This window comes from Colletes gigas, unplaced genomic scaffold, assembly GCF_013123115.1.
Source record: "Colletes gigas isolate AHSC1104 unplaced genomic scaffold, ASM1312311v1 Colletes_gigas_Sc00012, whole genome shotgun sequence".
In the NCBI taxonomy this organism is placed as follows: domain Eukaryota; kingdom Metazoa; phylum Arthropoda; class Insecta; order Hymenoptera; family Colletidae; genus Colletes; species Colletes gigas.
Genome location: NW_025106641.1, coordinates 8,266,503 through 8,279,197, shown reverse-complemented (window position 1 = coordinate 8,279,197; position 12,695 = coordinate 8,266,503). Strand labels below are relative to the sequence as shown.

General features: G+C 40.6%; 1 protein-coding gene across 2 annotated transcripts in view; it reads left to right on the top strand.

Moving 5' to 3' along the window:
* LOC122399109 overlaps positions 1–12,695 on the top strand; it is a 605,244-nt gene that overhangs the window by 74,381 nt on the left and 518,168 nt on the right. For both annotated transcript variants that reach the window (XM_043399523.1, XM_043399528.1), the window contains exon 2: positions 6,629–6,683. The gene's annotated coding sequence lies outside the window, so the exon portion shown is untranslated. The remainder of the gene's footprint in view (positions 1–6,628; positions 6,684–12,695) is intronic.

Here is a 12,695-nt window from a genome sequence, read left to right as displayed (position 1 = left end):
GTTCGCCGAATTCCGACATTTCTAAGCATCAGCGGGCAAATCTCACGATACGTGTTCCCTTCTATTCGTTCAGAATAAAGGCGATTCCCTATAATTTAAAAAGGAGCTTGTTCCTTGTAAAGTGAGCTGTTCTCTTTCGTACGACTCCATTTTTTCATACATCGAGATATTCAAGGGTTTATGTTACTTTGTATAGTACTTTAAAATATTTTATATTTATGTGTCTGTATATATTTCTAAATCTCGTATTATTTCAATATTTTCTATTCAGATTTTGCTGTATTAGAATTATGTTATTTTGTACAGTACTTTGGGATATTTCATATTTACTTGTCTGTATATATTTCCAAATCTCGTATTATTTCAATATTTTCTATTCAGTTTTTGCTGTATAAGTTCGTAGAAAGGGCATTACCCATTAAATTGTATTATTTTATATTTCTATCGGTTTTGTAATTGGATATTACTTGCACATTAATATTAAAAAAAACCAAAACGAGAAACTTCGTACATAGAAACATCACAGTGGGAATAAGAACAATATTTGGTAAAAATAAATAGAAACAATTCATTAAAAATAAGTTCCTATTCTCTTCATCTTTTTATCATCACTACAATTTATAATTGAAACAGAATTTACATTATCTGAAAGATTGCAGATTCGGAAAAGATTCCCTGTTTTATTTTAACCAGACAAGCAGTTCGATACAGGAGAAGGGGGTTAGAGCAATTTAATTACTAATTTCTTTTCATCCCTCGAGGGGGTTGTTCTCGAAAGGTGCCACAAGCCTCGAGCAATTATTGTCGCCAAGTACTTAATATAGCAACGTTTAATACGTCTTTTAATGGTTCGTTTCGTTGGAAGGTTACCCAGTAGGGTTGCAAAATCCCCGAGTAGTTGTAAAACGACTCCCAGCGAAAGATTCTGCTCACTGCTGGCAAAAATCGCTCCCGCGATGGGAATGGTACGTAGAATGCAGTCTGCTGCGCCCCGTAACTCGAAAGGTACACGAAAAGCAAAACGTTTTCTCGAAGATCGCGCGCAAAATCGACGAGAGAGAGAGAAGGAGAGCAGAGGCGTGTATAATATACTGATTTTCACGTCTACGTGGGAGGATATATTCGCCTCACGTCCGTGCCAGATTTCCTTGAGTTATATCGGCAAATGCGGAGGAAAATGTGTTGTTCGAAACGTTGTTGCCTCGCGGGGACAAATTTTTCACGGCTGTACATCTGGGCATACGTGGTTTTACGCTCGCAGACAGAGCGAGAGCAGCTTTGTCGCGAGCCCCAATTTATTCTTTGATTGCTCCATTGTATGTTTGCTCATCTCGTTTTATGTACTTCCAACCGGGTGGAAAAAAAGTGCACGGCGAGAGAAGAAGCGTTATCAATGTTTCGGTTTTCTTCGTGACGTGCGCGTGGTTGCAAACTTTTTGCAATCTCGAAACGTCGCGGCGGTGATTTTTCCGACGATCGAAAATGCGAATTTCTATCTAAACGCCCGTTCTGGCGACGTTTTAGACGCTTTCTGCTTACAGGTGTTTTTACCGCGACACGGCCTTCCGTCGAATTAAATTTCAATATTCGGTCAATGGGTGCATTCCTCGCTTTCGATCTCTTTTGTCGGTGTTAATCAGTTTTCGCGCGGCCGTTAAATCTAATCAGAATTTTAATTAAAAAGACTTCAAGCAAGTCCTACTAGAGCACTCTAAATATAAAGGTGTTTGGTGCTCGCACGACTCTTCGTCCCTTAGGATTTAATTATGATTCAAAGATCTTGTAATTGGCTTGATCTCGGTTCACTCATTGCCTGTAGCAGTGTTTCTGATAATTAATTCTCTTATTTAACTATTTCTAATTGAATAGAAAGACAATAAAGGGGGTCCTTGAATTAATAGCCTTGATATTCTTTCCTTAGGGGGGTGAAACTTTAATTATCTTTCGTAACTCAGATTTTCTACTAAGTGCATTCTAGTCTACACCGTTTGCACTCCCCAATGATACACATATGTGTATTATCACTCGTACAATTCGACTTGCAAAGTGTATTTTCAGAATTTTTATTTACATAGAAAGTTTCCAAACCATCGCCCATTATACGCGACCAAATTCGAGGTAAAAAGCTGATTCTCGAACGAAACGTTTTTTAAGGGAGGATATACCTTTAAACGCCCAAAAATGAGGCATTTTTCAAGAATTTTTTTTAATGTAATTGTTTTAATGCAATTGTCATATGATAGAACGTCGCCATATCATTTTTCATTTTTTTAACGCTACTAATATTCCTCCAAATTTCTAATCCGTAATACGTAGTCAGTTTGTTTATAATGGTATACGTTAATTTGCCTTCACCTCTCTCACCAAGTTTTTTTTTCTTTTTTAATATTTCGGGAGTCTCGAACCCCATTCTCTTTTCGACATGGCCGATACATTCACATTTTACAACTGTTAATTAATCGTCATACCTGCTCCTTAACGAGTCACGTTTGTTGGCTACAACTTTCATAACACTTCGAATTTCGCTTTAAAACAGTTTGTACTATATTTTTGAAGGTCCAAAGGTATTTTCCTCCGGAAACGCGCACGCGTAAAATTGAAAACACAGGTGGTGGGGGGGATTTGCAAGCGACCCCGATATATTCTTGCGGCGTAACGTTGACATCGTAGTTTCGCGGGCATTAATTCTTTCCCGACAATCGCGCGCAACCAGGTTTGGCGTGACAATAAATTCTTCATTCCGATCTACTTCTTCCGCGGCGCGTGTCCCGCCATGCGGAACCGTCCAGTCGTACAGTCAATTTAGAACGGCTGTGCCTTTTGCGGTAGATAGAGGCAACCTTTTTAACCGTGCTCCGTTACGCATAATTTACGTTCATTATCTTTAATGGGCGGGCTATTAAGAGGGGCGCGAGTAATAGTATGGCAATACCACTAATGCTTCCGCTCCTCTTACTTTATACCCGACGCCCTCCCTCTTTCTCTTTCCCTTTTTCCCTCGTTCTTTCAACCAGCCGGTAGTTTCGCCATTTTTCCTGCCCGGCACGGTTTAGAGGTCCGGCGCGAAGCAAACGATGCCCGCTGCCAGGGGAGCATTACTCTTCGCGCGGAAGAGCGCAATAATCGGTACGAACGATCGTTCCTACCGAATAAAAGTATTTTTTACACGACGGAATCGCTCGAACGGGTAATTCGATAGGAATCGATGGACGGCCATTTTTCTTTTCTTTGTTCATCGATGTCCACGCGTTTCACTGACGATAACGACCGCATAAATCTGCACGGTGTTGTTTTTTCCTACCATCTCCGTTCGGGGCTGGCTGCACCGTTCTCTTCGAATCCACGCTGGTATTCAGGAAACTGATTAAATTGATTCATTAAATTTGGTATTTTTTCTTTCGGGTAAAAATAATTTACAGCGACCAACAGAAACACTTTTCTCATTTGCATCGTCCCTTTTGGGAATTTTGAGTCTCGTAAAAGAAAAACTATTCAGGATACCCCTTCGACGCTTGGCATCTGTATTTATATATATCTTGCCAAGTTACAGGAATTTTTAAGAAAAGTATCTTCAAAGTTGACAGTAATATTGTATCATTGGCCCCCATGAAGTTTGATAAGTTCTACTTTATTGTACAAATGTACCTCAAGAAAAGCCCTGTAGAGTACAACGAAGGTTTATGTGTTTTTCCCCTCCAGTGATATCTAATAACTCAATTTATAAATATCCTAGACACACGGAAATAATTCCTTCCCAGATGAAGTGAAATTCTTGCAACGGAGGGCTAACTGAAAGTACGAAATTCTGTTTGCTCGGCTTAGAGATAAAATTCTATTTTGAAACAGTGTTTCTCTATAGCTGTATCTTGTTTCGTATCCTTCGGGTTGTTATGTAGTTATCCCTACCACTTCCTGGACCTACTCGCATGAATCCTGTCCCTTACACGCCCTCACTGTTCCTTACTCTTGTCTCCGATGTACACAAAGCCGAGCTAGCTGGAGATAAATTACACGGTTCAGTTCCTGCAACGTTTCTCCGTCTTTCAAGTTGTCCAGATTCGAAAGAGAAAGAAAATTTTCCCCTGCACTACTTTGAGTCTGCAACTTGATACGTAATGCAAGCATCGAACGCTACAGAATAATAATCCCATAATTAATGTACTGATAATAATAGACGAGATCTATGGACGCTGAAAAGTTGTTTGACACAGTGTGAAACGTTGAGAAAAATAGATACCTCGAACGTTAGATCGAGTACAGTAACATACCATCGATTATGTTTTCCTTGAACAAAAAAGTATCAATCCATCTCAAAACGTGTATACAGAATATGATAATTCCATAACTAATGCACTGTTGATAACAGACGAAGTCTATGGACGCAGAAGAATTGTTTGACCCAGTGTGAAACGTTGAGAAAAATAAATGCCCCAAACGTTAGATCGAGTACAATAATTTAGCATCGATCGTGTTTCCCTTGGAAACTAGCGTCCATTTCCGACTCAGCCCGGAAACAACATAATTTCCCGCGACTCGTTTCGTAGCTGGCCCTTCCTTTTTGTCCAACTTTCGTTCGTTGGCGTTCAACGGATTCGTCTAGCCGTCGCGTCGTTGCGATATTCTGGCACGAGTATCTTCGAACGTCTTTCGGGCTGTCACTTACCGTCCCAAAGAAATAACATTTCCTCCTTCAGCATCAGCGGGCGTCATTGTCGTAGTCGTCGCTATCTGTCCGTTTTATCCTGGCCACCAAAAGGCTCATCCCCCCATTTCTGGACGACGTCGCGGATCCTCGTCCTTTCCGTATTTTTGTTTCTCGCGAAACCATTTTTGTCCGACGGGGATCCAACGTCGCTAAGCGTTGCGCAAGTGTCAGCTTGAATAATACATGTACGTTGCGCCGGAGCATTCCGCTTGACGTTGCTTGTCCCGCGCGAGCCCGATTGCTTCCGTGCGAGCTTGTTCAGTCAGTGTATAGAACGAACTGTAGCAACGAGGATTGCGTGTATCGTGGAAATCAGAAAGCGTGTTTGTACCATGCTCGACGATGGTATTCGAAGCTTAGAGCAAATACATACGTTCTTGAACGAACCAAATACTTTGTTGGGGACTGCAATCCATCAAAATTAACCATGACACTTTCTACAAGACATTAAACATATAGAAAATGAAACTATGTACCTATAGTTGCCTATTCTTAATGCGATCATTGTCGGACCAAACCTCTTAAATTGCCCACGAAAACGAAATTTCGTGTTTCTAGATAATTGGAATTCAGAATATTCACGATTTGTTATCGAACTTATTTTTACAGCCTTGTTAAAGTTACAGTTCTATCTAAATTTATTCTGGAGAAAAATATGTAGTTGAATGATTTATATTTTTTATACATTTTTGTTTTTGTAAAAAAAGTGGACAAAATTTGGTACCAAATTCTGGTTAACTTCCGATGTAAATAGAAAATATATGTATAGCAAAGATGAAAGGAGAGAATTTTCAATTTACACTGTCTCAGAACAGTCTAACAACGCGTATAAAAATAGTTAAATTTTAGACGCGTACAGTTCCGAAACTATTAGTGTTTTATTAATTATTGAGGCATTGTTAGAAACGGTGAAGCTTCCCCTTTAAAATAGTTTTTGGTTTTTGTCGATCGGACTTTCCGTTTTCGAGATATCGTAATTTATGTAAAAGGGTATTTTTCTTAATTTGACTATCTCTGTCTCCGTCTGACGCGTCGCGTCGTACCTCTTCGTCGCACGTGAGTCGTGACCGAGTGACCTAGTTCCGGCGTAGTATTTCCAAGAATTTACTACGCACTGTTTACTACTGTCGCGCGCGCGAGTTCATTGATCTGAATGAAACGTAAACAAACGCTTCGGACCCTCGTATCTCCGGAACTAGCCACCGCATCGACTTGAAACTAAAATCCTCATATCTCCGGAACTAATAAAGCTATCGACTGGTTCGAACGCTCATTTTAAAGGGCATTTCATCCCTTATCCAATGACTATACCAACTACCATAATTTATGCTGTCTTCTATGTTTATTTTTACATTTACTTTGACCTTACATACTCAATGAAGTTTCAGCAATTCCTATTGATATTGAACTGAATTTAAATTTGTATACCGGGTGTTTGCATCATTAACAATTATTTTCTGTAGAACTAACTACGGTTTCGACTTGAAACAAACTTCGTTTTCAATTTCGTTTTATCTATCCGATGAAAATTAAAAAATTGTTTAACGTAAAAGGGAAGGATACCTTACGAATAAAAATCAAAACACAACTTTCTATACATATAATGCAAAAATTACGTTACTTCGTAAACGTGAAATAAAAAGACTGGTAATTTAATCAATTATGGCAGGGTATACAGGAAGTGTCGGTAGGTTTAGTGTTAATAATTTCGGAATGCGTTTCAGGTATAATTATTTCCCATTTTGACAATGAATTTGTCAAAGAAACGTTTGTTTTTTCGTTGAAAGGAATTGTTTCGCGTTAAATCTTTTTACCGAATTCCCGTGTTCCCCCTTAGGTTACGATTCGTCGCGCGGCGTTGTTTCAATTCCCAGGAACTCGGTTAATGTTTCATCTCGCTGTATGGATGCGTGTCTGTTTCAGGAATTGTCTTCGACGCGAATTGGATGCAGCGACGTCATCAGGAGTTTGCTACACGGTGAGTACGTCTACGCGGAACTTTAATCTCAAAGCAGTAGGTACCGTGTCGTCGGGGATAATTCGACGAGAGTGCAGCGGGGCCGTTTCGAATCTTTTCAAGGAGAAACGATTTAAATGTTTATCGTGCTCCGTGGATATTTACTTAATTTACGGAAAGACTCCCCGGCGTCGTCCGGTAAAATTTATTTAATAACACGATGAATCCGGCGACTTTAAACATTCCTACAATTTTGCCCTTTCGGTTTGGTCGATCGTATAATTCGAATCTTTGGATGCTCGTGTTATTCTGCTAGATGCAAATTTCAGTGGTTGAAGAATTTTATCGTAAGCATGAATGTTAACAGACTCCGTACGAATAATCAATTTTGATTTTCAATTTACTTTAGGAAGAATGGACCAGAAAACAATTCAATTTAATTTACACTTCGTACTGCAGATATTAATTACAGTGACATTGGCCAACAAAATATTAATTTTTATAATTCGTAGGAAGTTAGAAGCCTTGAACGTACCCTTAAGTTCAACTTTATTTTCCACCGTTCGCGGGCTATTTTCGAAAAATATGAAAATGCGTCTGGTGCAGGGTAGCACTAGGAACGGGCTGCGAGCGAAGTTATGCGAACTGGCCCGACGGGGATTCTCGAAAAAAGGTATCACGCGATCCAAGAAAACAGCGCCGCTCCAGTAGGTAAAATACACCTTAACACGGTTATCCGGACCATGAATAAATTTAGCGCGGCGACCGAGATTACGAGGCCGAGAAAGTAATGATATATAGGAGAGGAGACGCAACCTTACCCCCTTGCCTCCGTCACGACGACGTTATCGAGCAACCATCCCCCACGGCGTTCAACCAGCTCAGGCATGCAGCGTACACATTCGAGCTGGCCGTGTGCGACACGTATGAAACGTGTCCGCGGGAAAAGCTCCGTCGAGTCAAAAGCACGAAGAGGCTGCCTCAGTGTTTCCCAACTTTTTTCATTACGACAACTTTCACCCCCCGGTGACGCGATTTATTTATTTATTACTTAACGTCTTTATCGTACCGTCACGGAGCCCAACCGCAGATGTTCGACGGCCTAATTGGCTGGACCCACCTAGAATTACCACGGTTTAAATCTTAGAAATTTCTATAATATTTATAGTATAGTTGTAGTGGGGTGTCGTTCGAAATTGGTTTAACCCTCTATGAGATAAATTTTTTTCTTAAATATAAACTTAACCGTTATTAATATTGCTATTGATTATCTCAGAGACATTGTATAATTAAGACGTATCATTTTGTGAAAAAAACTAAAATTATTTGGTGAAACGTTCTCCAATTTTCTTCATTCTTCCCTGTCAAAGCTATCGAAAGCAGACAATTTCAATGCAAATAAATAGTTAGCAATTGCCACGAATTAGTCACAAGGTCTCGAGAGACGAGATCCTGCCATATTGGGGAGAAGTTTGAAAAGTATTAAAAATTTGCTCTGTGGGGGGTCGTGCACTCGTCGAGTAAACAATAATCGGGCAGTGGGTAATGTTGCCCGATTGGGAACCCCTGGGATAGATGAAAGAGAGAGATAGGGGGCGAGGGGGTGAGTCGCTCGAAAACATTTGCAGCGAATCGGATTAACGCGGGTATTTAATCCCGCCCGCGGCTTTCTCGTCGACAAAATGAAAAGCGGGACAGGTAAAAAGGCGTATTAAAAAAAAATGGTGGTCGTGGAGAGGCGTACGAAGGAAGAGGGGGGAAGATGGCTGGTGCACGCGGACGTTGAAAGGACACGGCCGCGACAGAGAAAGAGGGAGGAGCAAGATACAGAGAGGACCTTCGATGAAATCTCATCTCTTTAATGGGGAGAAACTTTTCCAGCGAGCGAAGTCATCCCCCTCGAGCTTTCTCATCGAGTGTCGGATTTCTGGCTGATCGCGCTGCCGCTGCGAACGACACAGACACCCTTGAATCCGCGAGCGGGAGGGCACCGTTTCCTTCCTCTTTTATTATCTTTTTCCCTTCGTTTTCTCTTTTTCTCTCTGCGCGCGCCAGAGTTAGCAGAGGAGTCGAAAGAGGGCCCGTCGTGTTTTTTAATCATCTTGAAAAGGAACTCGCGCGCCTCGTGTCTTACGTTCGAATCGACGCGCATCGGGACTCGTCGACGCGTCGATAGAAAGGGTGAACGAGGGTGTTAACATTAATCTGTTTTAAGGGCGTCGACTATTCGATTCGAACGAGGTTCGTCGCGTTTATTTGGCGGTTTTCGGAAACGATCGCAAAGGTCTTTGACGATTTGACAATTTAAACAAATTTTCAAGGGGAAGTGTACTATACAGGCTCACGAAAGTATTAATTAAAATTGACACAAATCGAGCGGTATAGTAAATATTTTGTAAATATCGAATTTTTGCAAAATGAATTGGAAAAAGTCGGAAACAAGTCAGAAACAGAACTGATAGTAAAATGGTACAAAGGAGGAAAATCTATGAATGAAATTACAGAAGTACCTAACCACAATTTCAAAACTTTTTAGTACATGAATATTTTATCGTTTGAATATTTCTAGGATCTTCTTTTTATGGAAACAAGAACGATTGGACCACGAAAATATCTTAAATAAATAAATTGGAAATTTGAAAGAACGTCGATTATCTTGAATTCTCGCTAAAGAAGCTTGTAAATTGAGATATTTTTAAATAAGAGTCCTGCAAAGAGACGTTGGATTTTCAATTCTTTCCGGCGACAAAGAACCAAAGTGTCGCACTCTCATTAGAGTCGCTTTAGAAAATTAGAAATTAAACTGTAAGCAATTATACGAAATTGATGAAAATCTGGAAACAGTCTTTGCGATTGGTCTGGAACGCATGATAATTTGAAGGCAACGAGAACGTTAAAGAGCAACTAATTTGCTCCGAGAATGTCTTTGTGCCGTGGAATCTCATACGGTTGTACGGTTCTAGAAGGCATCTCGTCGGGAACTGCCATCGGAAAGTCGTAATTAGTTTAATTACTCTCGTATTGCTCTTTGCCTTACCCTTCTAACGTCTTAAACTATGGGACATTTTCTCCGTTCTTTGGTCGTTAAAAGATGCGCCCTCGATCTTTCCACGCATCGTTCGCTTTTGAATCTCCGTGATATATTGAAACTCGCGGAACACCTAGTTCCTGATTCGTTACTTTAAATCGACAAAAATGCTCCAAACTTTTCAGTTCAAATTTCTACCTTTTACATCAATCACAAGAGTGAAGCATTAGACTCTCTAAAAGTTTGTTTAATTTTTATTTCTACAATATTTATCGAAGTGTAATTATATTGTAATTGAACGTAATATTTTGTCTTGGTCGTTTTTTAGTAAAAGGCGAATTCGGATCGAACGGAGTTTGCGCGGGAAATGAATGTAGAGAAGGGACGATGTCTGGAAATATTCTTGTCAATTGAAAATGCCGTCAGTCCTTTCTCAGAATTGCTCCTCGGGGATTCAAGTGCGGTAACAAATACCTCTGCTGGTTATTTGTCATTCATAAGGTTTTACCTGAAGACAGGTGCACGTGCCTGTGCTTTATTCGGTTTCACATAAGTCAAATTGACATCTCATTTCTCCCTTCCTTCGACGTCTTGCATGTCGTATGAAACGATCAAACGGAATATCTGCGTCAATTTGGAAAATAAATTTGATCTATTTATCGATCGTGGTACTATTTATATTTACCAAAACATAGAATATTATTTTGATCTCGTCCAGGTGAAAATAAATTAAAATGATAGGGACAAACGTTTATGGATCTCACAACGATATTGCTTTTTTACAGGATTGGGAAAATTATAAATATTTATTTAGAAATTACTATTTTATTAAAGTACTATTTTCGAGTTATTGGAGAGCAGAAATTCAGACAAGTGACATATCGAAAATTTGGAGAAAAATACCTGCAATTATAGTCTTTCTATCAAATAGAAGCGTTCAAACCACCTTATAGTTTCGTAAGTTCAGGTCTTACGTAAATTTTAACATTTTCTTAATCTTGATCGCCAAAAAGTAGAACGTTCAAGTCTCTGTCATAACGTGTAGTTCTCATAAACGGGTAAACTCGATTTCCCGTTACAAAAGTGCTCAGGTATTCTTGAAAACAGCAAAGAAGTCACGTACGTATCAGAAACTCGATGTCGTTGTTCGTAACAAATACGAAGCTCGAAGGACAACCGTTTACCGAGCTCGCGTTTCATGCTGCTCTGAAATATCGGTTATTTGCCATTCCGTCGGCGTGTTTCGCACACGTCTGCCAGGATCTGCTTCCCTGCCTTTGTCTCGCATCAGGATGCAGCCACAATGGTCGCGATTCGACTCAAAATCGAACTTGTAATTAGGCAACTTTCGCCGTTGTGCCACGATTCTCGGTAATCCTGACGAGCTTATCAAAAATGTTCTTTTGATCTTTAATTAGGAATAGTATCTTGGATGGACGGTAAAACAGAACCATCAAAATTTGGCTAGAATGTTTTTTGCATTCTTAAATTCAATGTCAAAAATTAGGTTAAAATGTCTGTAAGATTAGTTCAGTCACAATGGCTAGAATCCTTACTCTTTGAACGTGTCTTGTATAGTCAGATTATTTTAATTAATTTTTCTTAGGGTCATTTTAAGGGTCGAATCTTTTAGTTTTGCACCCCTAACTTCAAAAACAAGGTATAAATATACATTAGTTCAGCTACAATCTTTACTCTTTGAACGTGTCTTCTATAGTCAGATTATTTTAAGTTGAGCTCTGAGGGGCGGGCACGTTTCCTGAAGTATACAATGAAATTAAATTCCTTTCCTTTTTCTCAGATTCATTTTAAGGGGTCGAGTTCTCTACTTTTGCACCCCCAACTTGAATTTCTCATAGATTCATACTTCCAAACACGTAAATTCAAAGTCAACTCAGAGAAGACTCGTTAACTCATACTATTTACAATTCTTATCCATTAATTTTCACCGTAAAATAAATAATCGTCGTCGTTTCTTCTTTCGGAGCACTGGTGGCTCCTTCCAGCTTCCATCCAGGTGCATTTTGGCCGCCGTTTCGGGGTTTCAGGGGGTGCACGTATCGGAACGAACATTCGACCGCACTTGCTAGCTACTTCGCGATAGGCATTCGCAATTCCCCGGCGCCGGGCGTCGTTGGTGCGCTATTTGCCCCGGTCGTATCTCGCGGCACTGATGGAGAACGTAGGTTTTACGTGTTATCGTCGGCGCAGGTAGCGTAATCGTGGCCGGGCCGATTTCGTGAGGCGTACGATCTACGATCCCGGGGGCCGGCTAGGCCGGTGAAAAATGAACCGGCTCGGACCTTGTACGCGGGGGCGGGCCCGGCCACGCGAGCACAGCGCAACCGGCTACGTGACCCTAGCAAGACTTCATAAATCCGGCATCAATATCGACGGGAACGTGCGCCCGAACGGACCCGCCGGTTGCCTTTTTCTCTCACGTTTTCCGCGCACGCCACGCTACTCGCGCGAAATTTATTACGATCGTCGCTGCGCCCACTCGAACCACCTTCGCGCCAGCGATTAATAGAATCTGTCGAACGAACAACGCTTCTGCCGCTTCTTTCGCGATGCTTCCGGTTTCGGGAACCCGGCACGCTCGACGCCCCGGACATCCCACTTTTCAGAATTTAATTAACGTGCCGGGTTATCGGGGTCAGGGTTGTTTACAGGACAATGGGACTCTGGAACAATGGGGACTTTATTCGATTCGCTCGTAAGTGGACGACTCGCGAAACGCACTCTCGATCTTCTCGATCGACGAGGCTTGAAATACTATTCGTAGGGTCGGTTGCCCTGATATGGAATACTTTTTTTATGCTCATGTTTCACTTGCTTGCAGGAACTTTTATAAAAATTTGAATATTATAAATTTATAGGAAATTTTATGCTCCTTAAGAGTCTTCTATATTAGGAATACTTCTTAAGACTCCTTGTAACAGCCAAATTTAAAATATAATAACGATTCAGGAAATCTTTACTTTTTTTTTACTGAGGTCCTCATT